This window comes from Mus musculus, chromosome 11 (genome assembly GCF_000001635.26).
Source record: "Mus musculus strain C57BL/6J chromosome 11, GRCm38.p6 C57BL/6J".
Taxonomy (NCBI): Eukaryota; Metazoa; Chordata; class Mammalia; order Rodentia; family Muridae; genus Mus; species Mus musculus.
In genome coordinates, this window is record NC_000077.6 from 56,835,754 (window position 1) to 56,863,366 (window position 27,613).

The following is a 27,613-nucleotide window of genomic DNA, read 5'->3' on the forward strand; positions in this document are numbered from 1 at the left end:
AGTCAGCTACTTGGGTTTCTTTAAGTGTTTCTAGATTTATTGGATTCTTATTCTCTGACTTACATTTATGACTTTTTGGAAAAACATTATAACTCAATTTTATATTTATTATTAATGTTAACAAGAAAATGTATTTAAAATGCTCAGGGCCAAAGATTAATTTATTTCCCCCCTTTTATCATTACTGTCAGCATTTTAATGGAAAACACATAAATACAAGGGCAATAGAAGCTGTTTATACTAGAAAAAAATAATTTAGGAATTTCCATGGGTTCTGAGCTTGCCAAATCCAGAAGCTGCCCAAGTCTTCTGGATGTAAACACAGCCTGCAGGTCATGACTACAACTGATACAACCGAGTTTGGGATATACTGTGCCTCATCCAGAAATGACGGATTCTGCTGTGATAGAACACTAAGAAATCAGAAAAGGAAGTCAGCAACACCGGGGTGAGATAAGAATGAATAATAGAGGGTGAGTGTGAGCACATTCCATTCCATACATGCATGAACTTGTCACAAATAAACCTGAAGAAAAATGTTACAACTCTGAGGAAAAAATACCTTCCATTTATAAATTAGAGAAATGAATAAGAAGAGTTGAATAACTGACTGATACACCCCCATCTACAAATGAAAGTGGGTGCAGAAACAGAAGACTCAGTACCCAGCACAGGACCCTGGGCCTCTTTCCAAAGGAGCTTCCAAGAGCTAAGGGGATAACGCTGGGGCCTCCAGAATGAGGACATCTGTGAGATGCTATGTGGGCAGACTGGAGAGTGGAGCCATCTATTAACATTTGAATAAAGTTAAAGAAATGTTTGAAAGAAATGAGACAAGATAACTGTCATCAATTACTTCAGAGAAGCAAGCTGACGTTTTCTGAGCTCCAGAGACCATCAGTAGGATTAATAGAGGGAAAGTCTAAGCAGACAATTTGAGATTAGGAAAACAAACTATCTGGAAGTATGCCTATCCAATGGCGAGATAGACTGCCAAGTATAATAGGAAAACATTGATCACTGGACAGAGTTCACAATAGGGAAGTACATGGAAGCCAGCCATAAACAATCTCTACATGTATGCACAAGTGTTCAAGGAGCTCAGCCTGGCATCACATGTCAGGTCAAAGGATACATCCTTAAGAGCCCCTTTAATCCTTAGGTCCAGGAGCTCATACATTAGGGGTGTGGCTTGCAAACAACAGAAACATTGTTTTGCATATGTTTATACAACTGGAAGCCCAGATTTAAATCCTAGATCCAAATGGTTGTGTTCCAAATCAAGAGCTTAGCTCTCTACTCCCTTTATTGAATCAGCCTCCTCCTTTCCTCTTTGTCTTCCTCCTCCCCTCCTCCTCCTCCTCCTCCTCCCTCTCCTGCTCCTTTCATTAAGTTGTGAGGCAGATGCCAGTCCCATTCAGGCTAAGGCTCTCAACAGGCTTACGACAGCAGCACACTCCTGTCTTCGTGTATTTACATGGAAAGGTCCTCTTCCTCAAGGACTTGTGTAAATGTTCTTGAGGAAATTGCCTGGTCATTCATCCATGCCTGACACCCACACAGCTGGGACACAATACTGGCCCATCTCAGGCTATGATCTATGCCAGTCTGAGTCAAGACAAGATGCTGTGACTAACTACTCTAGAGGTGAGAAGAGAGTCCATCTCTAGAGGAAAAGTATAGGAAACACAAGAAAGCTATGGACAGGCTCTGGACTTTAGGGAGGAGCACAAAAAGCAAACAGGTTGACTGCTGCACTCAGCCAAAGGGTCAGCTAGGGTCAGGAGAAGCAAAGTAACAGCCATCTTGCTCCATCTCATTCCAAGAAGGTCTCTAGTCCCCTGCATGCTGTGGCTTAGAGAACGCTTTCCAAAATTACAAAAGGAAATCGTGTTGTTTCTTCATTGCGTGACAACAGGATGGTATGAAGATTCAGAGATGTGTGCTGTCACTGAGGGTATCTCTAACAGATGGGAATGGCTTCTTCTTGAAATAGCTACTGATGTGGGGCTGTTAAGATTAGCGAGGGCAATGGGTTTCCATTTGTTGGAACGTGTATTATGCTAATTAACCAAGCAGAAGGGACTGTTAGTCATCCTTTCCTTGTTTATAGGAAAGGCAGAGCTTTGCAGATGAAGGAAATTGTGTACATGCCAGACACGTGTGTGTGTGTGTGTGTGTGCATGTGTGTTCATGTGTGTGCCTGTGTATATGTGTGTTTGTGTGTACAGGACATGTATATATGTATGCATGTGTAGGATATGTGTATTTGTGCAGAATATGTGTATTTGTGCAGAATATGCGTGTGTAGGACATGTATGTATGTGTGTAGAATATCTGCATGTGTGCATGCAGAACATGTATGTGTATGCATGTACTTGCATAAATCCTTCTCTTGAGTATATGCAAATTTTAGACTAAATATCATATATAAATACAGTGTTTCAGACAAAAGCCGACATGATATGTAAATGTGTAAAAGCAAGGTTTGGTAGCCATGTGGCTCAGTTCAAGGTTTGGCCCCCATGGCATGCTAGTTTATAACCCTATATAAAGCAGTCTGTAATAACAGCAGATGCTCGTGAAACAGCCAACTTATTTAAAACTAGTGAATGGATGAAAGACACAGAGAACAATCTGTGGAGAATCTCAACCACATTTGTGGTTTTGTGGAAGTCATTCAACCGCTCTGGGCCTCAGTTTCCTCTCCTTGCTGGGTGTGCTATGCTAACAGAAGTGAAGACCTTATAGATACTGGGATGACATGATAGAGTCTGTGAAGTTTCAGCCATTGGTTTTCTGCCGTGTTCCTGTAAGAAGGAAACCAAAACAACACTCTGGGTCTCAGAATAACAAGAAAAAAAATGGCATGCAGTATGTTAACAAACAAGAAAGTCAAGCTAGAAATAAACCAATCAAACTAAAAATCCTAAATAATCAATGGCTTTAAAAAAACAAGGAAAATAAAACATAAAGCCACCACTCGAAATGAATTACGTCCTTATCAAGTAGGACACAGATGGGTAAAAATATTCAAAGTGGGAGATGGGGAAGAAAAAGGCACATGAATTGTAGGCTGCTTGGTAAGGTGAATGCATCATTCATTAGTAGTTGAGTTGAAGGAGCTGAGACACACCCATTCTCAGCCCCAAGAGATCATTAGAAACAGAAGATGAGTGTCATAAAAGTTGGATTTCTGTGGCTGTCACTGATTTTGTGTCAGATTTTCTTCCCATAAAGATGGCTTGCTAGGCCGGGCGGTGGTGGTGCACACCTTTAATCCCAGCACTTGGGAGGAAGAGGCAGGCAGATTTCTGAGTTCAAGGCCAGCCTGGTTTACAAAGTGAGTTCCAGGACAGCCAGGGCTACACAGAGAAACCCTGTCTCGGGAGAAAAAAATGGCTTGCCAGACATGAATGGAGACATCCCTTTGAAGGTCTGTTGCTGCCTATATAAATTGGTTTCAGAGGAAGTCTCTTGGAGTCTGCAAATGGGATTTAAGTGAAAAAGGTAGGATACATGATGGAAGAAGGAGACTCGGAAATCAAAGCTCATGTTGAGAAATCCAGCCTTAGCTCATTATGATAGTTTGTATCCATTTGAATAGAAAAGAGAAAGAGAAAGCTTATCTCACTAAGATTGTTTGCATACATTTGAACTTAGAAGAACCAGAAGAAAAGGAGGAAGGACTTTGAGAAGGTGGCAAATTCAGTCCGGCATCCCTCACATGATCCTTCGCTATGGCATTTTCCCCAAAGCAGCTTTTCATCTTGATTAGAATATGCTGAGCAGTGTTTCATAGACCTCCTTATTGCAACATTATACAGTGTGCAGTGATGACATTTATTAATTGCTATTTATTTTTACTTTCAATTTATTACTTTTCTTATCTTAATAAATTTAATTTTGTGTGTAGTGGTGTGTTTGTGTGTTTGTGTGTGTGTGTGAGAGAGAGAGAGAGAGAGAGACAGAGTCAGAGACAGAGACAGAGACAGAGACAGAGACAGAGACAGAGACAGAGACAGAGACAGAGACTGAGAGTACTATGTGAAGTCCAGAAGAGGGCATCAGATTCCTGGAGCACAAATTACGCTAAGTTCTAAGCTGCTTTGTGTGGATGCTGGAAACCAAATTAAGATTCTCTGCAAGAGCAGTAGCTGTTCTTAACTTTAGAGCCATCTCTCTCCAATTTCTTCATTTGGACTTTTTAAGACTGAGTCTCACGGTGTAACTCAGAATGGCCTCAAACTCATGGTAGTTCTCCTAGCCCAAACTTTCTGAGTGCCGGATCACATGCATGAGCCACCATTCCTAGCTTAGGCCTTTCACATTTAGATAGAGTGTAAATTAATCACTTGATAACATCTACCAGTTGACCCTTACCTGATCCCTTTTAGGGATCTTTTCTGTGATCACTAAAATTCAGTTACTCAAAAACTATTTATGTAACTTCTCAAACAGTACAAGACACTCTTCTGAAACCCATTCGGGGAGCTGGGCTTAGTCGGCATGTAACCCCAGCTATCCAGCAGCAGAGAATGGAGATCTGCAATTGCTTAAGACTGCCTGGGCAACTTAGTGAGATCCCGTCTCAAACTGAAAAGCAAAAGCTATAGCTCCTTGGTGGAGCACCTGCCTAGCGTGCACAAAGACTGCAAAAGACCAACAGAGAAACCATGGAGGGACATAGCCATGAAAATCAAACAAGTCCCTCGTCAAGCTTTTTATTGAGACTAAGGGGATGGTTGCAGATAGTTTCCACATGGATTCATGTTAAAATGTAAACTGCAAGAAGAATGTAAGCAAGATTCCACTGTCTCAGAGGGGAGAGGTGTTGCTGTGTTCCTGGCTATAGGCAGGATTATTTCAGGCAGTGGGATAGGAAGTGCTGATGCAGGGGAATTCCACACCCACAGGGGGAAGAAGCTACAGGCTCTGCTACCTCATGAACTTCCAGCCTCTGAAGGAACACAGATATCTCTGAAGTATTCTGTTATGGCCTGTTTATAGTTTTGACAGTGATCATGTGGATTTTAATATAATGATCTGCTGGTGGCTGAACTTTGAAATGTGGCCACTTCCCTGTATATAGACAAGAGATATTCAGTGGAAAGGAATTCTTTTTTCTCTTTTTCTCCATTAGTAGAATTGTGAAATCCATCTCCCTTTCCCTCTTCCCTTCCACCCCTCCTGCCCCAGCCCCCTCCCCCCACATACACATTTACACGGTGGTATGTGGGGAAATGTTCTTTAGCAAAGGACAGCAACTCTCTCATCTTGTCTGTCTCTTCTGTCTGAACCACACTAAGAGGGCAGCTTCAGATGGACAGAGCTTCAACAGGGTCTTTCAACCTTGACTTATTAGATGAGTAATTGGCCTAAGACAGATTCTGATCCCAGAAGTGTAGTGGGTTCCTCTGGAGGGGAAGCCAGCAGGCTTGGGACAGGGAGAGCATGTGATGCTACAAGCAGGTAGCCAGCCCATTAGAGAAGCGTGAGCTTGTGTTTTAAACATGACAACCATCATGCCATCTGTATTTTCTGTAATTATTACCTTTCTGTTCTCTGAGTATTAAGGTTGCTTTGAAAATGTCAGCCTGTCTCAGCTGAACAAAGAAAACCAAGAGAGCTTGCTTCTATTCATGCATTCGAAGATTTCACAAGGAGGTGAGAGTGTTAGCTTTAAAGGTTCCTGAGTAGTGGGAACCAACAGAGCCTGATGGGAAAGGAGATCTCTGGGAGAAAGAATCCCGCCCCTTTAAGTGGCCACTGCTCTCTGTGTGACAGCTTTCTGCATTTTACTCTCCCAGGCTGCAAAAGCCTTTGCATTTTCAAAATGTTTTCAAAATCAAATTTTCTATTATACAAAAAGTTCTACACATCACAGGAAAGTAGGAAACTCACATAAATGCAAAGTAGAGGGTCAAAACCAGCCTTGATGCTGACACATCCTGAGGTTTCCTTCTCTATCACATGATTTTATAAATGCAAATATATATGTGGTGTGTGTGTGTGTATGCTTGCAAATATATATGACGCAAAAGCAGAGTTAGGCTAAATGTGGCAATCTGAACTCTTTCTCTATTGTTTTTTGTTTTATTTCTGTGGCAGACATTTTTAGTGGTGGCACAGCCTTCCACAATGCGGTTAATCACCTCTCGATTGCTGAGCACTTAACTCTGTTCCATTTTTATACATTTAATGACATTGTGAGAACTGTATTTTATCTTCATTAGAGAGAAGGGGGAGTGGGGAGGGGCCAGCTTGAGAACCTGAATCCTTTCTCTCCATGTGAATTTTTCCTCCCTGCTTTGAATCTTAGACATCACAGAGCAAGCTTTTCCTGTTGGTCAGATGCAGCGCTGGGAAAGAGGACCTGTAAGTGGGGTTCCTGCCACTCAAGCATAAAGACCTGGCTTTCATATTCAGTTAGGCGTAGCAACACACACCTGAAAACACAGCCTTGGAGGGGTGGAGACAGGAGGATGCCAGGTACTCAGTAGCAAACTAGTCTAGGCAATAACTAGTGACCAGGTAGTGTGAGCGATGTTAATTCTGATCTCCATGATTGCATGGAAAGTTCATTACAGATTGAGACATCTCCTAAGCCCCAACCCAATAAAAGTTTATTTTACCAAGCAGGCTGTGGGCTAGACACAGATGAGGAGCCAGACTTTACTAACTTCACTGTTTTAGTTGACTTCTTTAGTCACTACATGGACTTAGAACATGCCAGTGATTTTCTGGGCTCAGGAAATACACAATGGAATGAGATAAGGTTCCTTCCAGGAGGAGTAACTATCCTGTAACACTGATTTAGGAGCAAAGTTTCAATAGGAACCTATATAAGCATCACATGGGCATCTCCATTAAAACCACAGAAACACAATGGCTGGACAGATAGGGGTTAAAAGCTATCCCACATCACCTGGTCTCAGTTCTATTATCAGGGTGCTCACAACCATCTGAAATGTGAGCTCCAGGGGAACCTGACTCTCGCTTCTGTATTCCACAGGCACTGTGTTCACAAACACATACTACAATGACTATCTTCAATCTCATATATGGTTATGAACAAGGCCCATAATTCCTTGAAGTATTATCTGTAGTACAGGATGGTAGCAGAGGTCTGTGAGACTTACTAGAGGTCACAGATGAGGTATCTTTGGTTCTATACACAGATCAGACATGCTATATGTTACACTTACTTACTCAGTTTTTATTTGTCCTCTCAGTTCCATACATTTATGCGATACATTTTACTCATTTTCACTCCCATGACTGTACTCTTATTCTTACTAACTGAAAGAGAAGCCATCTTTGAAAGTAGGCCACACCCACATAACAGTTCATGGAACATTCTCTAACCATGTTACAAGGGACGAGCACAGGTCACTGGGGCAGCAAACAGAAAAAGGAACATGGGGACTATAACAACCCAAAGTCACTTATAACAGCGCCTTGTTCTTTAGACATCTGTGGTGGTTTGAGCAAGAATGGCCCCCAAATGCTCATAGATTTGAATGAGTGGTCACCAAGTCACTAGGGAGCAGCCGTATTTGAAAGGATTAGGAGGTGTGGCCTTGTTGGAGTAGGTGGGCCCTTGATGTAGGAAGTATGTTACTTAGAGTGAGCTTTGAGGTTTCAAGAGCCCAAGCTAGGCTGAGAATCTTTCCCCATGCCTGCTGCTTCTCTATGATGGACTTTCATTTGGCCCATGAGTTTCAGGGCATTCTGCTGTCACTACCCCCCAACCCTCTATGAGAAAAGCATTACTGATGTTTGCTGCTGTTTCTGGATTTATGTAGGTTCTAGGGATCCAAAGTCTGGTTCTCACACTTGTGCACTGAGCATTTTAAAAACTGCGAATTTCCCTGGCAATCAACATATTTCACTTTAGTAGCAGGATATAGAGTTTCAGTTCTTGAGGTAAAGCTGTTACTCAAGGAGGCACCACTAGACCCCCTCCCCACCATGGCCTCCCCAAAGGTCCAGCACAATCAGGTTTTGAATATGATATTCTCCTATCAAATCTTCAGTATTAAAGAGAAAGCTCATTGGCTCTCCCTTCAGCCTTATTCCATTACTGCAAAGGACTCAGTGATGCAGTCTGCTCAATGAAATATATAGATAGATATAGATATAGATATAGATATAGATATAGATATAGATATAGATATAGATATAGATATAGATATAGATATAGATATAGATATAGATATAGATTAGATGTAGGTGTAGGTGTAGGTGTAGGTGTAGGTGTAGGTGTAGGTGTAGGTGTAGGTGTAGGTGTAGGTATAGGTATAGGTATAGGTATAGATGATATAGATATAGATATAAATATAGATATAGGCAAGGTATATAGACATAGAAATGCATATAGATAGATATGATGCATATATCAAATCAAATATATATGTATACATATATCAAATATATATAATTTCCCCTAGTAATGTGTGCTGTGGAATGAGGAGCTAAGCTTGACAAGACTTACTGATGGTTATGGAGAGGCTAATTTGAGATGAACAGTACAGGTGACATGCCCATGCTCATATGTATTATGTATTGAAGAAAGAACTTGGGCTAGAAGCCTGTGAGGTTTCTCCTGAGTTCAGCTTCCATCTGTCCCAGGTCCTTGATGTCCTCTGTTCTTTTCCTGATATGCCACTCCATCGTAACTCAGAATGTTCCCATCTGGGGCTGCAGAAAGGGGGAAAATTGGTTTCCAAGGTCAGCCTGTTTTAGGATTAGGACATAATGGAGGATCCCTGAATGTTACAGTTAAAATGATATCAGAGTTCAAATAGCAAGATCAGAAGCACTGGGTAAGATATATGAGGGAGGGGAAGATAAATGAAGAGGACTTACAGCTAGAAGATGAGATAGTCCAGCTAACTAAACCAGATATAAGACAGGGTTCTTGGTAAAACAACAAAGCTAGTCTCTTCATAGGCCCTGGCCCACTTCCATGAATACTCCCCTCCCCAAGGAGCACATATAAAGACCCTTGGCCTTTCCCCTAGTAATGTGTGCTGTTGAATGAGGCTAAGTGTGACGTGAGCTACGGATGTTATGGAGAAGCTGATTTTCGGTGAACAGCACAAGCTACACACACACACTCTTTTTTACCCACTTTCTGTCCCAGGGTCCTTAGGACCTTTCCTGCTCAGTGCCCCTTCCCGAATCCCAGTGTCTATGGAGATCTCTGTCTGGCACTTTTTTGCTTTGATGGCGACATTGTCTGCATTCCTTGTTTTGTGCAAAGCATCGATTAGCAGCTATGGGGAAAAAAAGTTACATAGCTGCCAATCAATGCCTTGTGGGTTTCCCTGGTGTTAAAGTACCTCTAATAGATACCCAAGTTCCCTACACACACACACACACACACACACACACACACACACACACACACACACACACACATTTCCTCCAGGATATATAGCCAAGTGTGTGGATTATCACATACAAAGAAGTGAAGTGAGAGAGGAAAAACCTCTCTTTGGATAGCAAAGACCTCTCCCAAGAATTTGGAAGGAAAGGGATGCATTGCTCTTAAGACTTGGCTTCCCAGTAACATCTTAAATCATTACATTTATGGCCATAATAAGGGCTCTACACCTTGCTGCAAGCCAATTCTGCCTTTGAGAGCTCACACCTGCCTTCCCTCCCACCAGTCTTGAGGAACTGTTCTCAACCAACCTATTCCTCTCCATAAATCCACAGTGTGCATGGTCTGTGCTGTGAGAAAATGAGACAATGCCCTCCATGTGAGGAGCTCAGAGGCAGAGGCCTTGCACCTGGTCCTCTCTGTCTCCACGGGAGCCACTGGGACACAGGAGACTATCACCAGCTCAAGATCACACAGTGGCAGCACACCGAGTCCAGCAGCTCACCCCTTCCCCAACTCTTGTCACCAGGGCAAAAATAACTGTTCAGGAAATACCTGGAAAGGGACGTGTAGGAGTGACTGTCCCCAGCTTTTCCTTCAGGGTTGACATTCATTTACATCAGGTTTCCATGGATCTTAGGCTCATGAAAGAGCAGCTGTATAGTTCCTCAAAGCTGAGTTTTCTCCCTGTTTTTCTCAATGTGTATTTTAGGAACCATTAATAGTCTCCTGAGGATTTTTATGCATTTTCCTGGGTCTGTCTTTTCTGGGATGTCAATTGTGTCTTAACTGGAAAGGTCTCTACTGCTAATAATCTTGGTGGCTTTGTGGCCAAAGCATGGCTATCCATTGTGGTATATTTCCTTCAGCAGCAGATTACAAAGCTGTCAGGAAGTGCTGCCTGGGCAGAGGAAAGAAGTTGGAGGGTAGAATGTGTGATATGTGTATGAGTGGGTTCCCACAGAGGCCAGAACAGGGTGTCAGGTCTCCTGGAGCTGGACTTACTGGCTTTTGTGAACTGTCCTTGCCTGTGCTCGAACTGAATCCAGGACATCTATAAGTGCAGCAAGTTCTCTTAAGCCGCCTTTCCAGCTCTGTAGCGTGAGTTCTTTATAACAAAAAAGTAATCCAAATATTAACATAGTCTAGCACAAAACATCAGTCATTCACATCCACTTACCCTAGGATTTAGACATATGTGTTTTAAGTTACACACAACATTCTTCTGCATTAATAATTCATGTCTAAATTTATAATCCACAAATTTTAATTACCTTATCTTTGGTTCACTTATTTAATTAATTTTCTCCATTATCATTTTTTTTGAGAAGTATATATGAGGATCCCTAACCACATTAGCTTACTTCTAAAAGTGTTTAAAATCACGCGGACCCTGAGACTGCAGTAAATAGGGAAGCAGACTACCCGGGCCTGACCTGGGGCACAAGCCCCTTCAGCTCCACTCGAGCAATGGGGTACCTTGCCAGCGGAGTCGCCTGACACCCGCAAGGGCCCACACAGGATTCCCCACAGGATCCTAAGACCTCTAGTGAGTGGAACACAATTTCTGCCAGGAGGCCGGTTCGAACACCAGATATCTGGGTACCTTCCCTGCAAGAAGAGAGCTTGCCTGCAGAGAATACTCTGCCCACTGAAACTAAGGAGAGAGCTACCCTCCCAGGTCTGCTTATAGAGGCTAACAGATTCACCTGAAGAACAAGCTCTTAACAGAGACAACTATAACAGCTAGCTTCAGAGATTACCAGATGGCGAAAGGCAAACGTAAGAATCCTACTAACAGAAATCAAGACCACTCACCATCATCAGAACGCAGCACTCCTACCCCACCTAGTCCTGGGCACCCCAACACAACCGAAAATCTAGACCCAGATTTAAAAACATTTCTCATGATGATGATAGAGGACATCAAGAAGGACTTTCATAAGTCACATAAAGAATTACAGGAGAGCACTGCTAAAGAGTTACAAGTCCTTAAAGAAAAGCAGGAAAACACAACCAAACAGGTAGAAGTCCTTAAAGAAAAACAGGAAAACACATCCAAACAGGTGATGGAAATGAACAAAACCATACTAGAACTAAAAAGGGAAGTAGACACAATAAAGAAAACCCAAAGCAAGGCAACGCTGGAGATAGAAACCCTAGGAAAAAGATCTGGAACCATAGATGCGAGCATCAGCAACAGAATACAAGAAATGGAAGAGAGAATCTCAGGTGCAGAAGATTCCATAGAGAACATCGACACAACAGTGAAAGAAAATACAAAATGCAAAAGTATCCTAACTCAAAACATCCAGGAAATCCAGGACACAATGAGAAGACCAAACCTACGGATAATAGGAATTGATGAGAATGAAGATTTTCAACTTAAAGGGCCAGCTAATATCTTCAACAAAATAATAGAAGAAAACTTCCCAAACATAAAGAAAGAGATGCCCATGATCATACAAGAAGCCTACAGAACTCCAAATAGACTGGACCAGAAAAGAAATTCCTCCCGACACATAATAATCAGAACAACAAATGCACTAAATAAAGATAGAATATTAAAAGCAGTAAGGGAGAAAGGTCAAGTAACATATAAAGGAAGGCCTATCAGAATTACACCAGACTTTTCACCAGAGACTATGAAAGCCAGAAGAGCCTGGACAGATGTTATACAGACACTAAGAGAACACAAATGCCAGCCCAGGCTACTATACCCGGCCAAACTCTCAATTACCATAGATGGAGAAACCAAAGTATTCCACGACAAAACCAAATTCAAACAATATCTTTCCACGAATCCAGCCCTTCAAAGGATAATAACAGAAAAGAAGCAATACAAGGAGGGAAATCACGCCCTAGAACAAGCAAGAAAGTAATCCCTCAACAAACCAAAAAGAAGACAGCCACAAGAACAGAATGCCAACTCTAACAACAAAAATAAAAGGAAGCAACAATTACTTTTCCTTAATATCTCTTAATATCAATGGACTCAATTCCCCAATAAAAAGACATAGACTAACAGACTGGCTACACAAACAGGACCCAACATTCTGCTGCTAACAGGAAACCCATCTCAGGGAAAAAGACAGACACTACCTCAGAGTGAAAGGCTGGAAAACAATTTTCCAAGCAAATGGTCTGAAGGAACAAGCTGGAGTAGTCATTCTAATATCGGATAAAATCGACTTCCAACCCAAAGTTATCAAAAAAGACAAGGAGGGACACTTCATACTCATCAAAGGTAAAATCCTCCAAGAGGAACTCTCAATTCTGAATATCTACGCTCCAAATGCAAGGGCAGCCACATTCATTAAAGACACTTTAGTAAAGCTCAAAGCACACATTGCACCTCACACAATAATAGTGGGAGACTTCAACATACTACTTTCATCAATGGACAGATCGTGGAAACAGAAACTAAACAGGGACACAGTGAAACTAACAGAAGTTATGAAACAAATAGACCTGACAGATATCTACAGAACATTTTATCCTAAAACAAAAGGATATACCTTCTTTTCAGCACCTCACGGGACCTTCTCCAAAATTGACCATATAATTGGTCACAAAACGGGCCTCAAAAGATACAAAAATATTGAAATTGTCCCATGTATCCTATCAGACCACCATGGCCTAAGACTGATCTTCAATAACAACATAAATAATGGAAAGCCAACATTCACGTGGAAACTGAACAACACTCTTCTCAATGATACCTTGGTCAAGGAAGGAATAAAGAAAGAAATTAAAGACTTTTTAGAGTTTAATGAAAATGAAGCCACAACGTACCCAAACTTATGGGACACAATGAAAGCATTTCTAAGAGGGAAACTCATAGCTCTGAGTGCCTCCAAGAAGAAACAGGAGAGAGCACATACTAGCAGCTTGACAACACATCTAAAAGCTCTAGAAAAAAAGGAAGCAAATTCACCCAAGAGGAGTAGACGGCAGGAAATAATCAAACTCAGGGGTGAAATCAACCAAGTGGAAACAAGAAGAACTATTCAAAGAATTAACCAAACGAGGAGTTGGTTCTTTGAGAAAATCAACAAGATAGATAAACCCTTAGCTAGACTCACTAGAGGGCACAGGGACAAAATCCTAATTAACAAAATCAGAAATGAAAAGGGAGACATGACAACAGATCCTGAAGAAATCCAAAACACCATCAGATCCTTCTACAAAAGGCTATACTCAACAAAACTGGAAAACCTGGACGAAATGGACAAATTTCTGGACAGATACCAGGTACCAAAGTTGAATCAGGATCAAGTTGACCATCTAAACAGTCCCATATCCCCTAAAGAAATAGAAGCAGTTATTAATAGTCTCCCAGCCAAAAAAAGCCCAGGACCAGACAGGTTTAGTGCAGAGTTCTATCAGACCTTCAAAGAAGATCTAATTCCAGTTCTGCACAAACTATTTCACAAAATAGAAGTAGAAGGTACTCTACCCAACTCATTTTATGAAGCCACTATTACTCTGATACTTAAACCACAGAAAGATCCAACAAAGATAGAGAACTTCAGACCAATTTCTCTTATGAATATCGATGCAAAAATCCTCAATAAAATTCTCGCTAACCGAATCCAAGAACACATTAAAGCAATCATCCATCATGACCAAATAGGTTTTATTCCAGGGATGCAGGGATGGTTTAATATACGAAAATCCATCAATGTAATCCATTATATAAACAAACTCAAAGACAAAAACCACATGATCATCTCGTTAGATGCAGAAAAAGCATTTGACAAGATCCAACACCCATTCATGATAAAAGTTTTGGAAAGATCAGGAATTCAAGGCCCATACCTAAACATGATAAAAGCAATCTACAGCAAACCAGTAGCCAACATCGAAGTAAATGGAGAGAAGCTGGAAGCAATCCCACTAAAATCAGGGACTAGACAAGACGGCCCACTTTCTCCCTACCTTTTCAACATAGTACTTGAAGTATTAGCCAGAGCAATTCAACAACAAAAGGAGATCAAGGGGATACAAATTGGAAAAGATGAAGTCAAAATATCACTTTTTGCAGATGATATGATAGTATATATAAGTGACCCTAAAAATTCCACCAGAGAACTCCTAAACCTGATAAATAGCTTCGGTGAAGTAGCTGGATATAAAATAAACTCAAACAAGTCAATGGCCTTTCTCTACACAAAGAATAAACAGGCTGAGAAAGAAATTAGGGAAACAACACCCTTCTCAATAGTCACAAATAATATAAAATATCTCGGTGTGACTCTAACTAAGGAAGTGAAAGATCTGTATGATAAAAACTTCAAGTCTCTGAAGAAAGAAATTAAAGAAGATCCCAGAAGATGGAAAGATCTCCCATGCTCATGGACTGGCAGGATCAACATTGTAAAAATGGCTATCTTGCCAAAAGCAATCTACAGATTCAATGCAATCCCCATCAAAATTCCAACTCAATTCTTCAACGAATTAGAAGGAGCAATTTGCAAATTCATCTGGAATAACAAAAAACCTAGGATAGCAAAAAGTCTTATCAAGGATAAAAGAACCTCTGGTGGAATCACCATGCCTGACCTAAAACTTTACTACAGAGCAATTGTGATAAAAACTGCATGGTACTGGTATAGAAACAGACAAGTAGACCAATGGAATAGAATTGAAGACCCAGAAATGAACACACACACTTATGGTCACTAGATCTTCGACAATGGAGCTAAAACCATCCAGTGGAAGAAAGACAGCATTTTCAACAATTGGTGCTGGCACAACTGGTTGTCATTATGTCGAAGAATGCAAATCGATCCATACTTTTCTCCTTGTACTAAGGTCAAATCTAAGTGGATCAAGGAACTTCACATAAAACCAGAGACACTGAAACTTATAGAGGAGAAAGTGGGGAAAAGCCTTGAAGATATGGGCACAGGGGAAAATTTCCTGAATAGAACAGCAATGGCTCATGCTGTAAGATCGAGAATTGACAAATGGGACCAAATGAAACTCCAAAGTTTCTGCAAGGCAAAAGACACCGTCAATAAGACAAAAAGACCACCAACAGATTGGGAAAGGATCTTTACCTATCCTAAATCAGATAGGGGACTAATATCCAACATATATAAAGAACTCAAGAAGGTGGACTTCAGAAAATCAAATAACCCCATTAAAAAATGGGGCTCAGAACTGAACAAAGAATTCTCACCTGAGGAATACCGAATGGCAGAGAAGCACCTGAAAAAAATGTTCAACATCCTTAATCATCAGGGAAATGCAAATCAAAACAACCCTGAGATTCCACCTCACACCAGTCAGAATGGCTAAGATCAAAAATTCAGGTGACAGCAGATGCTGGCGTGGATGTGGAGAAAGAGGAACACTCCTCCATTGTTGTTGGGATTGCAGGCTTGTACAACCACTCTGGAAATCAGTCTGGCGGTTCCTCAGAAAATTGGACATAGTACTACCGGAGGATCCAGCAATACCTCTCCTGGGCATATATCCAGAAGATGTCCCAACTGGTAAGAAGGACACATGCTCCACTATGTTCATAGCAGCCTTATTTATAATAGCCAGAAACTGGAAAGAACCCAGATGCCCCTCAACAGAGGAATGGATACAGAAAATGTGGTACGTCTACACAATGGAGTACTACTCAGCTATGAAAAAGAATGGATTTATGAAATTCCTAGCCAAATGGATGGACCTGGAGGGCATCATCCCGAGTGAGGTAACACATTCACAAAGGAACTCACACAATATGTACTCACTGATAAGTGGATATTAGCCCAAAACCTAGGATACCCAAGATATAAGATACAATTTCCTAAACACATGAAACTAAAGAAAAATGAAGACTGAAGTGTGGACACTATGCCCCTCCTTAGAAGTGGGAACAAAACACCCTTGGAAGGAGTTACAGAGACAAAGTTTGGAGCTGAGATGAAAGGATGGACCATGTAGAGACTGCCATATCCAGGGATCCACCCCATAATCAGCATCCAAACCCTGACACCATTGCATACCCTAGCAAGATTTTATTGAAAGGACCCAGATGTAGCTGTCTCTTGTGAGACTATGCCGAGGCCTAGCAAACACAGAAGTGGATGCTAACAGTCAGCTAATGGATGGATCACAGGGCTCCCAATGGAGGAGCTAGAGAAATTACCCAAGAAGCTAAAGGGATCTGCAACCCTATAGGTGAAACAACATTATGAACTAACCAGTACCCCCCTGGAGCTCTTGACTCTAGCTGCATATGTATCAAAAGATGGCCTAGTCAGCCATCACAGGAAAGAGAGGCCCATTGGACACACAAACTTTATATGCCCCAGTACAGGGGAATGCCAGGGCCAAAAAGGGGGAGTGGGTGTGTAGGGGAGTGGGGGTGGGTGGGTATGGGGGACTTTTGGCATAGCATTGGAAATGTAAATGAGTTAAATACCTAATAAAAAATGGAAAAAAAAATAAAAAAATAAAAGTGTTTAAATTTTTTTAGAGGAGGAATAACTTTTTTTAATTCTGTAATGCGACTGGAAGATGGATCAGTTTGTTAAAAACAAACAAACAAGCAAACAAACTTGTCTTGAGCGCCTGAGGACATGAGCTTGAGCCACAAAAGCCACAGTTTCAACAGAAAGCTAGACTTGGTGACATGGCAACACGGGCTTACAATTAAACTGCTGAGGACATGGAGACAGTGGAATGCCTGGGGCTTTCTGGCCAGGTAGCCTGACCTACTTGGTGAGCTCCAATCAAGTCACTGAGAGGTCTTAACTGACAAACAAGGCATGAGGTTAGGGGGACGGCTTGGTGGATAAAGGGCCTTCAGAAAAGGCATGAAGTCGGGCCCTCACTACCCATTTACAAATGCTGGGCATAGCGTTTGTATTTCTGAAATCCCAGGCCTGGGAAGTGGAATCTACAGGGCATGCTGAAGATTTCTAGGAAGCCCAGCTAGCTAGGCTGGCAGATTTGGTCAGCTTCAGGTTCATTGAAAGAACCTGTCTCAAGAAAATAAGATGGAGAATGATAGAGGAGGCATATGAACTCATGCACGCTCGCGCGCGCACGCACTCACACACACACACACACACACACACACACACACACACACACACACACACAGAGTATGTAGCTGGTACATGAATAACAACAGTTAAGGGTGTCCTCTGATCTCCACCTGTGTTGTATGTGTGCACGCATGCACATACACACAAAAACAATCTAAATTCACCAGAGAAGAAAAAATTAACTAGAGAAGCATCTTGGTTTACACATGAATCTTTCATATACTAATAAGCCAACACAGGGGATGGGGAGATGTCTCAGTAAAGTACTTGACCTGCAAACATGAGGACTTGAGTTTGGATAACTAACATCCACAAAAACAAACAAAACAAAACAAACAAACAAATTAAAATAAAAAACAAAAACCCTTGTTGGAGTGGTGTAATACTGTTCTCCTACAAATGTACTGCTGGTGAAGCAGAGACCCAAGGGTCCCTGATGATCATTAGCCAGCTAGTGTTACAGAAGTGCTGAGCTCCAGGCTCAGTGAAAGACTGTGCTTGATAAAGCAAGGTATACAGCGATATAAGAAGTTGCCCAATGACAGCTTCTGATCTCTACATTAATATGTGCAAGCACACCAATATACGCACATGCATAAACACTCAAAAAAAAAAAAACAAGCCAACATAAACAAACCAATTAGACTAGGCTATCTGGCCAGTAAGTTCAGGGATTGGCCTAGCTCGCCCTCCTCAGCACTGGGATTCCAAACACGATCTGTCACATCTGGCTTTATTTCTTACTTTGGTTCTGTGGGATCAATCTTATGTCATTGAGCTTTTAAGGCAAGCACTTTATCAGTGAAGATGATAGTCCATCTCTATTTGTTATTTTTTTTCTTTTTTATTAATCATTTTATTTGTTGACATTTAAAATGATATCCTCCCTTCCTGGGTACCCCTCCATACACACCCCATCCCATCCCCCTTCTCTCCCTCCACTTTGCCTCTCTGACTGTGCTGCTCCACCCACTCACCCACTCCTGCCTCACCACTCTAGCATCCCCCTATGCTGGAGCATCACGCCTCCATAGGACTTCCCCCACATTGATGTCAGATAAGGTCATCCTCTGCTACATATGTATCTGGAGTCACGGCTTCCTCCATGTATATACTCTTTGGATGGTGATTTAGACCCTGGGAGATCTGAGTGGTTCAGTTAGCTGGTATTGTTTTCCATATGGGGTTGCCATCCCTTCAGCTCCTTCAGTCCTCCCCTAGCTTTTCCATTGGGGTCTCTGGGCTCAGTCTGATGGTTGGCTCTGAGTATCTACATCTGCATTGGTTATTTTTACGTACAAAATTAAACCCTAAACCAAACATAGATATTGTGCATCAAGACCAAGGAACATATAGTACAAAAACATTTAAATGGAGCTAGCAGAGGCTCAGCAGTTACATGAACTTTCACAGTGGATAATCTAACTTAGATGGAATGAGTACCCACCGGGGTTATATATGGATTAGTTGCTCTGGAGAGGCTTGAGGTCGCGAATGGCTTTAAGAAGCTAACAAAATATGTTCATCCTTTCTTTTAAAAATCCAAGTAAAAATATTTTGGAAACACAACTTGGTTATTTGAAAATCCCACTCACGAACAGTAGACTAAGCATATACTTGCGGACGACGCCTGGGTTGAGTAAAAGGCTGAACTATTGGATCCTTTAGGTGCCTGGAGGTCTAAGGGCTCTTTTCACTATTGCATGCTTCCTCCAAGATGTGTCTCAATTATCTTCACCTCCAAATTAAGGCTGAATTCAGATGTGTTTACCAGTCAATATGGACATTGAAAGCAGAGTGTATTTTGTTTGCTTTCTAAAGAGCTTTTATTCAATCAATGGTGATTCTCTTGTAATCAATAGCATCTTGGAAGTCAGAAAATACAGAACAGCAGGCCCCAGATATGTGGCAGTGCTAAAATTAGAAGCAAAACAAATGTCTACCTTCGAAGACTTCATAAACTGGAGATCACACCAAGATTTATGCAACAAGCTAATTCTTAAGCACACAGGGCCAACAGGAAGTCCTATGTGTTTCAAACCTGTAAAGGAATACCTCAGGGGACAACGGGGTTGGGGGGAGGAGAAAAAAATGCATAGAGTGGCTGAGGGCAGGATGATCTAGAATATTCTGAAATATTGAAGTGGTATGGTTTTGTGATTGAGGCAGACAGGTATTTCAATCTGACAGTGATTGACTTTAGGTGTTATGGGAGAGATAATCAAAGCATCACACATAAAATGACTGTACAGGGGAGGGTGTCTAGAAACATTTGCAGTCTACTGTACAGCTAAAGTTGTTCTCTACAAAGATTGCCCATTGCTTCTTTGTTTCTTTATTTATTTGGTACATGGCTTTACTGTGTATCCCTGGCTGGCTTGGAAATTACCATGTAGACTAAACTAGCCTCTCACTCAGAGATTGCCTGCCTCTGCTTCCTTGAGTGCTGGGATTAAAGGTGTGCACCACTGCACCTGGTTCTTCTTTTTTGGAAATATTATTTTTTAAGAATTATTGATTTTGTGATGTCTGGACACCTGGGGGAGAGAGGAACATACATGTCATGACACGATTAAGGAGACCAGAAAACAATATGTGGGAGTTGGTTCTCCTATTCTGTCATGTGGGTCCCAGAATCAAACTTAGGTCCCTGGGCTTGGCAGCAAGTGTCGCTACCTGCTGAATTATCTTACCAGGTATATCCCTTCTTTTGAGGGACCTCTTCAGAGAATCGTTTGGTTATAGGCATTTGAAGCAAGTGCTCTGTGAAACAAAACAAAGCAAAAAACAAAACAACAAAACAAAACAAAAAAACAAACAAACTAAACGAGGAAAGATTCCAAGGACCCTGAACGTGAATGTTGTAATGCTCTGTCTGTCAGGGGCACATTTGCTTCCTGAAATGTTATTCTCTGGCTGACCACCACATTCTTTCCTTCCTGACTCTTAGTCAAGTTCGCATCCTTAACAAGCAAACAACAACAATGATAAAAAGAACAGGGGAAAAACAGGAGCTGTTAGTTTACCAGTATTTTAACAAGACTTAATTATCAGAATTAAAAACCAAGTATGGGCTCAACTCTTTGGGGCCAACAGCAGAATAGATATGAGCTAAGATTCCTGGTGACCACTAGGGACACCTTTATGGCTCCAATAGTTATATCTTTAAAAAAAATACTATCTAGTTCTTGTGTATGTATGTGTATGTGTGTATGTTGTGTGAACACACTCATGTGAGTGTATGTGAGCATGGCTTGTGTGTGCACATTCATGTGTATGTGTGAATGTAGAGGTCAGAAGTCAGCAATGGGATGCCTTTTCCTTTCTCTCTACCTTAATTTTTGAGACAGGGTCTCTTATTGGACCTGGAGCTCATCAATTCTGCTGCAGCAACTAACCAGCAAGTCCTAGAGATCTTCAGTCTACATCCCTCCCAACCCTGGGTTACAGACCAACTGTTGTGCCTTACTCTTACTCAGGTCTGGGGATTTGAACTCTTGTACTTGTGATTTACAGCAGGCATTTTGCCAATTGAGCTGTCTCCATAGTTCCACTTCTCCCTCATCTCTGAACTGTAATCCTCTGAGCTCTAACTTCCATCCTACCAAATTTACATTGAACTCTCACAATGTAAGGTAGTCCTCTGTTCTTACAGGCCACAAAATGTGACAGCTTATCAAAGAGGTCTTTAGGCATCAGAAGAAGAACATCCAGGCATGGGGCCCTGCAGTGAGCCAGACAAGCATGCAGATTCCCAAAAGAACCCAGAGGCTCCCAGGGGATACAACTTTACCCGATGTTAGTGACACTGTCAAAGGAAAAGTGGTTCTTTGAAGACCTCTGAACTTTGGTTTATAGCAGGCTCCTTACAGTCTCCTCCATGGAACTATGAACCACTGAAGCAAATGTTGAAAAAATGAATTTGCCACATGAAAACAAGAAAGGAGACAACATAGAGAAAGGAGATGTTCTCCAAACATACATTTCAACAGACTAAAGCAAAGAGCTTTGCATGTGAGCCACAAGTTTGATAACACATTAGATGTAATTGGTCTTGGAGACCTACTATATTATGCTCCTTGAATATCATTGGCCTTTGGTTCTACTGCTCTCTCAGCAAGTCAACGGATAATGCAGCTGCCCTAGGGAGCTCACTCTGTGAGGGAGTTTGCAAAGCCCTAGGACCTGGCTAATTAATTGCTATTTATCATTTTAAACTTCTACATTAAGACATGCCAGGCACTGGAAGTAAAATTCCTCCAAGGAAATACATACACAACCACGTGGGTACATACACAACATGTGTATATTCATACACAAGTATACTTAGACATAAACACATACATACACACATATAAATGCACACAGATATGTACATGTGTATACATGTGTGTAATCTAACAAACATGTATACACATACACACATCATTTAAAATAAGATAAATCTTAGATATATACATAAATTAATTCAAATAAATGCTTTCAAATGAAAAACAAGCTATAATAACTTGTAAATTAAAGTAAAACTATCACAAAATCTAACAAAATGTAGCATCACAATCTAGATACATTTATTACCTGAACTATTATAATATTCTCCCTGCCTAATTTTTGGCTATCTGGTATCTGTATACTGTTTCAAACTATAATGTGCGACTTCATGATCTGTTTACTATGATATCTGTTTACTGTACCTTTTTATGTTTTAACTCAAACTTATTATATCAGTCTCTCCATGCAAAGTAGGGTGGAAAAGTCAGGAAAAGGTCAGGGGATGCATAGAAAGCCATTTGTGGACAGATCTGACTAGCTTTCCTCTCCATTGTGTTCACTGGCTGCCACAATAGTAGAATGTATCTATTACCAGTGTTCTCATTCCTGAATTACAGTGGAGGTAGGTACAAAGGGACATCTGCATTCCCCAACTACAACTAAGGAGAGAGAAGTCTTCATTTGAGTTCTGTGACCTACAGCACAAAGGACCATGCTCAGTTGAGCTCCTTCAGACCATGATCTGTGTGAGCTAATCACAGCTTTATTGATCACTGGCTGCATCTGCAACACATAATTACAGTTTGTCACCCAAATTGGGACACTTCTGAAAAGGGGAAAAGGAAGCCATTTATAATTATACTGGATCAAAAGCATTAAAGGGTAAGAGTCAAAGGAAGTAGGATGGGTGGTTATACAACAGAAAATGGGCATTGGTGAAACACATAAAACCATAAATGGGGGAACTCAGGAGATGGCTCTGTCATGTGTGCCAGCCTAAGAACCTGAGTTTAGTCCCTAGCAGCTATGTAAACATCAGGAGTATGTGGGACACATTTATAATCCCACCATTGGGAAGGCAGAGACAGGCGGATCTCTGGAACTCATTGGTCAGCCACCTGCACCAAATCAGAGAGCCCAGGTCTGGATGAGAGGCTCTTTCTCAAAAATCAAGGTTGGTGGTGCCAGAACACCCGAGGTTGACCTCTGGCTTCCACGTGTAAATACACATGTCCACAAACACATGCATCCACAAAAACCCACAAGTACATGCACATTGTATGGGCTCAGACCAAAAGAATTTATTAAAAGACAAAATGATGAGTGAATATTTTACTGAACATCCCAATATATCTTTTGTGTCTTTCTGCTCTGTGACCTTTCTATGCTGAGTCCTTCCTTCCCTTTACAGCTGCTTCTGAACTTTCTGGGGAGGAGATCTAGACTAGAATTTCTTAATTCCCCAAATATCTTCAAGTTTACAATGTCCACACTAAGAGTGTGATCTTCCACTACTCACACTCTTCCCTTTATCTCTCCTGTGTTTGAAGATACAACCACTATTTCTCAGACCCCACACCACAAGACCTTAATGGTGCTACATTGCAGACTCACTGCTTTACACTGGCACCCCCCCCCCCCATATAGTCAGTTATCTTTCACTGTGTTCTGTCTCATCCATTCTCTTGCATATATCTTACATGATGAAGCCTCTGCCAATTCTCTGGGACTCTCCTCAACACCAAAGCCTCCTACCTTGTCTTCCACTTCAAGCCCTTGGCCTTTTGTAATTCTAGCTGTGACTCTAGCCCTGGGATTTTCAGACAACAACACAGGTAGAATTATATAACAAGATTTTTTTTTTAAATGAGCATTGTGATGGTTAATTTTGGTTGTCAATATGACTGGATCTAAAAATCACTATGTAAAAAAAACAAAACAAACAAACAAACAAACAAAAAACCCTCTGGGCATGTTTGTGAGAGAGTTTCCAGACTCTATTACCTGAGGCAGGAAGACCAGTTCTAAATGTGAGTGGCACCATGCCCTGGGCTGGGGGTCTCAAACTGACTAAAAGGAAAAACAATAGGAAGAGGCTGAGCACCGACCTTCATCTCTGTTTCCTGACTCTGGACAAAGTGTAACCTGTTGCTATTCACCTGAAAACCGTGAGCCACAATCAGCCCTCTCTCCCTTATGTTTCTTTTCATGGGTATTTTGTTACAATAACAAGAAAAGTAACCAAGACAAGAACAGGACTTAGAAAATAAAACCAAGCCTCCTTGGCTTTGAATTAAACACTTCCTATGGTCAGATTCAATCCACCTTGCTAGTATCACCCACTGACTTAGTAGCTTTTTATTGCTGTGAAGAGACACCGTGACCAAGGCAGCTTATAAAAGAAAGAGTTTATTTGGGGCTTATAGTATCAGAGTGCCAATCCATGACCATCATAGCAGAGAGCATGGCATCAGTCAGGCAAGCATGAAGCTGGAGTCTACATTCTTGTCGTGAAGCATGAAGCAGAAGTGGGTGTAGAGATTGACAGAGACAGAGAGAGTCAGAGAGAGAAAGAGAAAGACACGAGGGAGGGGCACAGACAGACAGACAAACAGTGACAGGGAGACAGACAGAGAGAGACAGACACACAGAGAGAAACAGAGAGACAAAGACATAGAGAGAGAAGATGAAGGAGGAGGAGGAAGAGGAAGAGGAGGAAGAGGGGAGGAAGAGGAGGAGGAGCAGGAGGAGGAAAGGAGGAGAGTAGATTAGATTTCTGAAAATGGCAATGGCTTTTGAAACCTCAAAACCACCCTCAGTGACATACCTCCTTCTACAAGGCCACACCTCTAATCCTTCTCAAATAGTTCCTAGTGTAGACCAAGAATTCAAGTCTATGAGCCTATGTGCACCATTCTCATTCATACCATCATATCCACCTCTATCTCTTTTCCAGGTATCCTATGCCACCAAGCTTCTCCAATGGCTATTCAAATGTCTAGGTATTTTCAAATGCAAAGGGATTCCATTCCTACTCTCCTTTTCAAGATGTGACTTGTTTATTTGTAGTTCTTGCCAATTTTTGTGATGTAAAGCGTGTCACTATTGGCCAGTTTCATGCCACCAAACGGGCATCCCTTGATGCAAGGTTGGGTGGACATACAGGTCTCAGCTCGAACCATATCACTGTTCTTCCTGTCTGCTTCCAAAAACTCCAGTCATCTTTCAAGAGCCAGATTCAGTGGCCCGTCTTTCTAAGGTCCTCTGATCACTACCTTTCACCAAACTATGGCCCATTTGTTATTACTCGCCTTTCCATTGCTCTATAAATGGGCTTGTGCATGGCACATGCTTCTTTTCATAGCAACAGGGATGTGGCACAGTAGCTAATGCTAAGACCTCTCTACAATGCTAAGGACTTCCTTCAGGCTATGTAGGACTTCTCAGGTCAGTATCCTTCCCACACAAGAGCTCTCCTTAGGGAGACCCCATCTTTTAATATGACTTGCTCACTTTGAGGGAAATTGATGAACACAATATGCACACCTGTGTTTCCTCTTCTCTGCCTGAGAATCATGGAGCCATGAGCTACTAAAAAGCCAGGAGAACTGGGCTTTCTGAATCTTTAAATCTTACTGAGCCTGTGACTCAGCATCACAGGAACAAAATATGATTTCAAAGCTAGCCCACGGGAATATTTTCTGTAGTGTATATACCTACTAACCTATTAAAGCATGTTATTTCATCCCAAAGGTCTTTATATGGGGTTTAAAAAACTTCAACGTATTGACCTTACCAGATCCTAGTTGGGTGATACTGAACATTTACTCTCTGTCTTAGTTTCTCCCCAAGTAAAATGGAAGTAATCATAGACAAACTTTAGAATGTGGGCCCTAATTACACAAGATCATAGTTATGAGTGTGTGATAACGTAAGTTATCCCCTTGACTGTGGTGGTAGTAGATGCTATTGCTTTTCACTATCCAGATCTAGTAGATACAACTCTAACAAGATGAGATTCACTCATTTTGTGCTGATGCCATGATCTTCTGGACCCCTGCTGGCAACAGGACACACTCATGAGGTAGGCTTACGAACTCATCTCGCCACTGCAGTTCTTGGGTGTGGCTCATGTGCCCAGGGGATCTGCTGCAGTTCTTGGGTGTGGCCCATGTGCTCAGAGTATCTATCTGCAGCTGGCATCTTTAGCCATTTGTTTTCATCTCCTCATTTTTCTGGTTGTCTAAAAGGCTAGATTGCTTTGCTCTCATGATGATCTCTTTTCTCTTTTCAATCAGGAAGTATAAATGCTCTTAAAATTCCCCCTCAAAAAAGTCAGTGGAGAAACTTGAGAGGAGGCTCAGAAGACAAATTGCAAATTCTCTGCAAATGTAAGGACTGGAGTTTGGATCCCCAGGACCTATTAGAATGCCAATGAGGCCTGGTGACATGTCAGCACTTTCAGACATCCTGAGAAAAAAGACAGGAGTAACCTCAGAGCAACATGGATATCTGCATCTTCTAAGAATAACAAGAAACCTGCCTCCATTTGTAAGATAAACAATCAAGAGAGATATCAAATACCAACCTCTATTCCCCAAATGCATCTACATAAAAATAAATGCAAACATGCATAAATGTAGGAAAATATTTTATATTTCAAATAAATCCAAAAGAAAAAAAGAAAACTACAGGGGAGATATTAGACTTGATTTTTTTGTCTTGCTTTCTTCATTCCTTTAGATGTTCATGCAGGCTAGTCACTTTAGTCCCATCAAGAAAGGCTAAACAGCCAGGCATGGTGTCACACGCCTTTAATCCCAGCACTCGGGAGGCAGCGGCAGGTGGATTTCTGAATTACTGGCCAGCCTGGTCTACAGAGTGAATACCAGGACAGCCAGGGCTATACAGAGAAACCCTGTCTTGAAAAACCGAAAGAAAGAAAGAAAGAAAGAAAGAAAGAAAGAAAGAAAGAAAGAAAGAAAGGAAGGAAGGAAGGAAGGAAGGAAGGAAGGAAGGAAGGAAGGAAGGAAGGAAGGAAAGAAGGAAGGAAGAAAGCGAAAGAGAGAAAGGCTAAAGGCTAAACAGGGGAAATTTTTTGTTGGATTTAATAATGGCTTAGGAGGAGATAAAACAAGAGTCTTTTCTTTGACATTGATGTGTTATTGCTTTTGAGAATCTTCTAAATGAACCACTCACAGGTTCTCCTGCTACAGTGACTAAACCAACAGGCACTCTGATATCATCCCTAATGAGGGTTTATTGTCATGAGCCAAAAGTGTCCTCCATCCACCACCAACCAGCTTTGCTATCGAACTGTTGACAAAAATAAATAGCTCCAAACCACAGCTGCTTTGAATCTGGCCTTACTCTTGGCAGACACTGAGCTGGGTTGGTGCCAACAACTCTATAAGCAGAATGATTCATTTGACTATTCCAAAGCATTTCACAACTAGCTTATCTCAGAAAGGTCACCACGGTGTCGCATATCCGAAAGTGGTTGATGTTAAAGTATGCTACTGAGATATTTTTAAATGACCATGTAAGTTGATGGTAAATGCCTTCTGAGACTGTCTTCTAGGCCAGAAAATGTCAGTGTTGAACACACGATAGAATTACCTGGAGAGCTTTGGGAAAATACATGAATGTCATAAGAACCTTGGGGCATAAAACCCAGGTGTCATCATTTCCAAAACTACCCCATGAACAGAGTTTTTAATAAAGGCTGAGAGCTACTTGTCTGGCCTAGATGATCACAGCCACGGTCTTTAGAAATTGTACTCAGACATCCATCCTCAGTTCTTAGCAAGGACAGTCTCTCTCTCTCTCTCTCTCTCTCTCTCTCTCTCTCTCTCTCTCTCTCTCTCTCTCTCTCCCTCCCTCCCTCCTTCCTTCT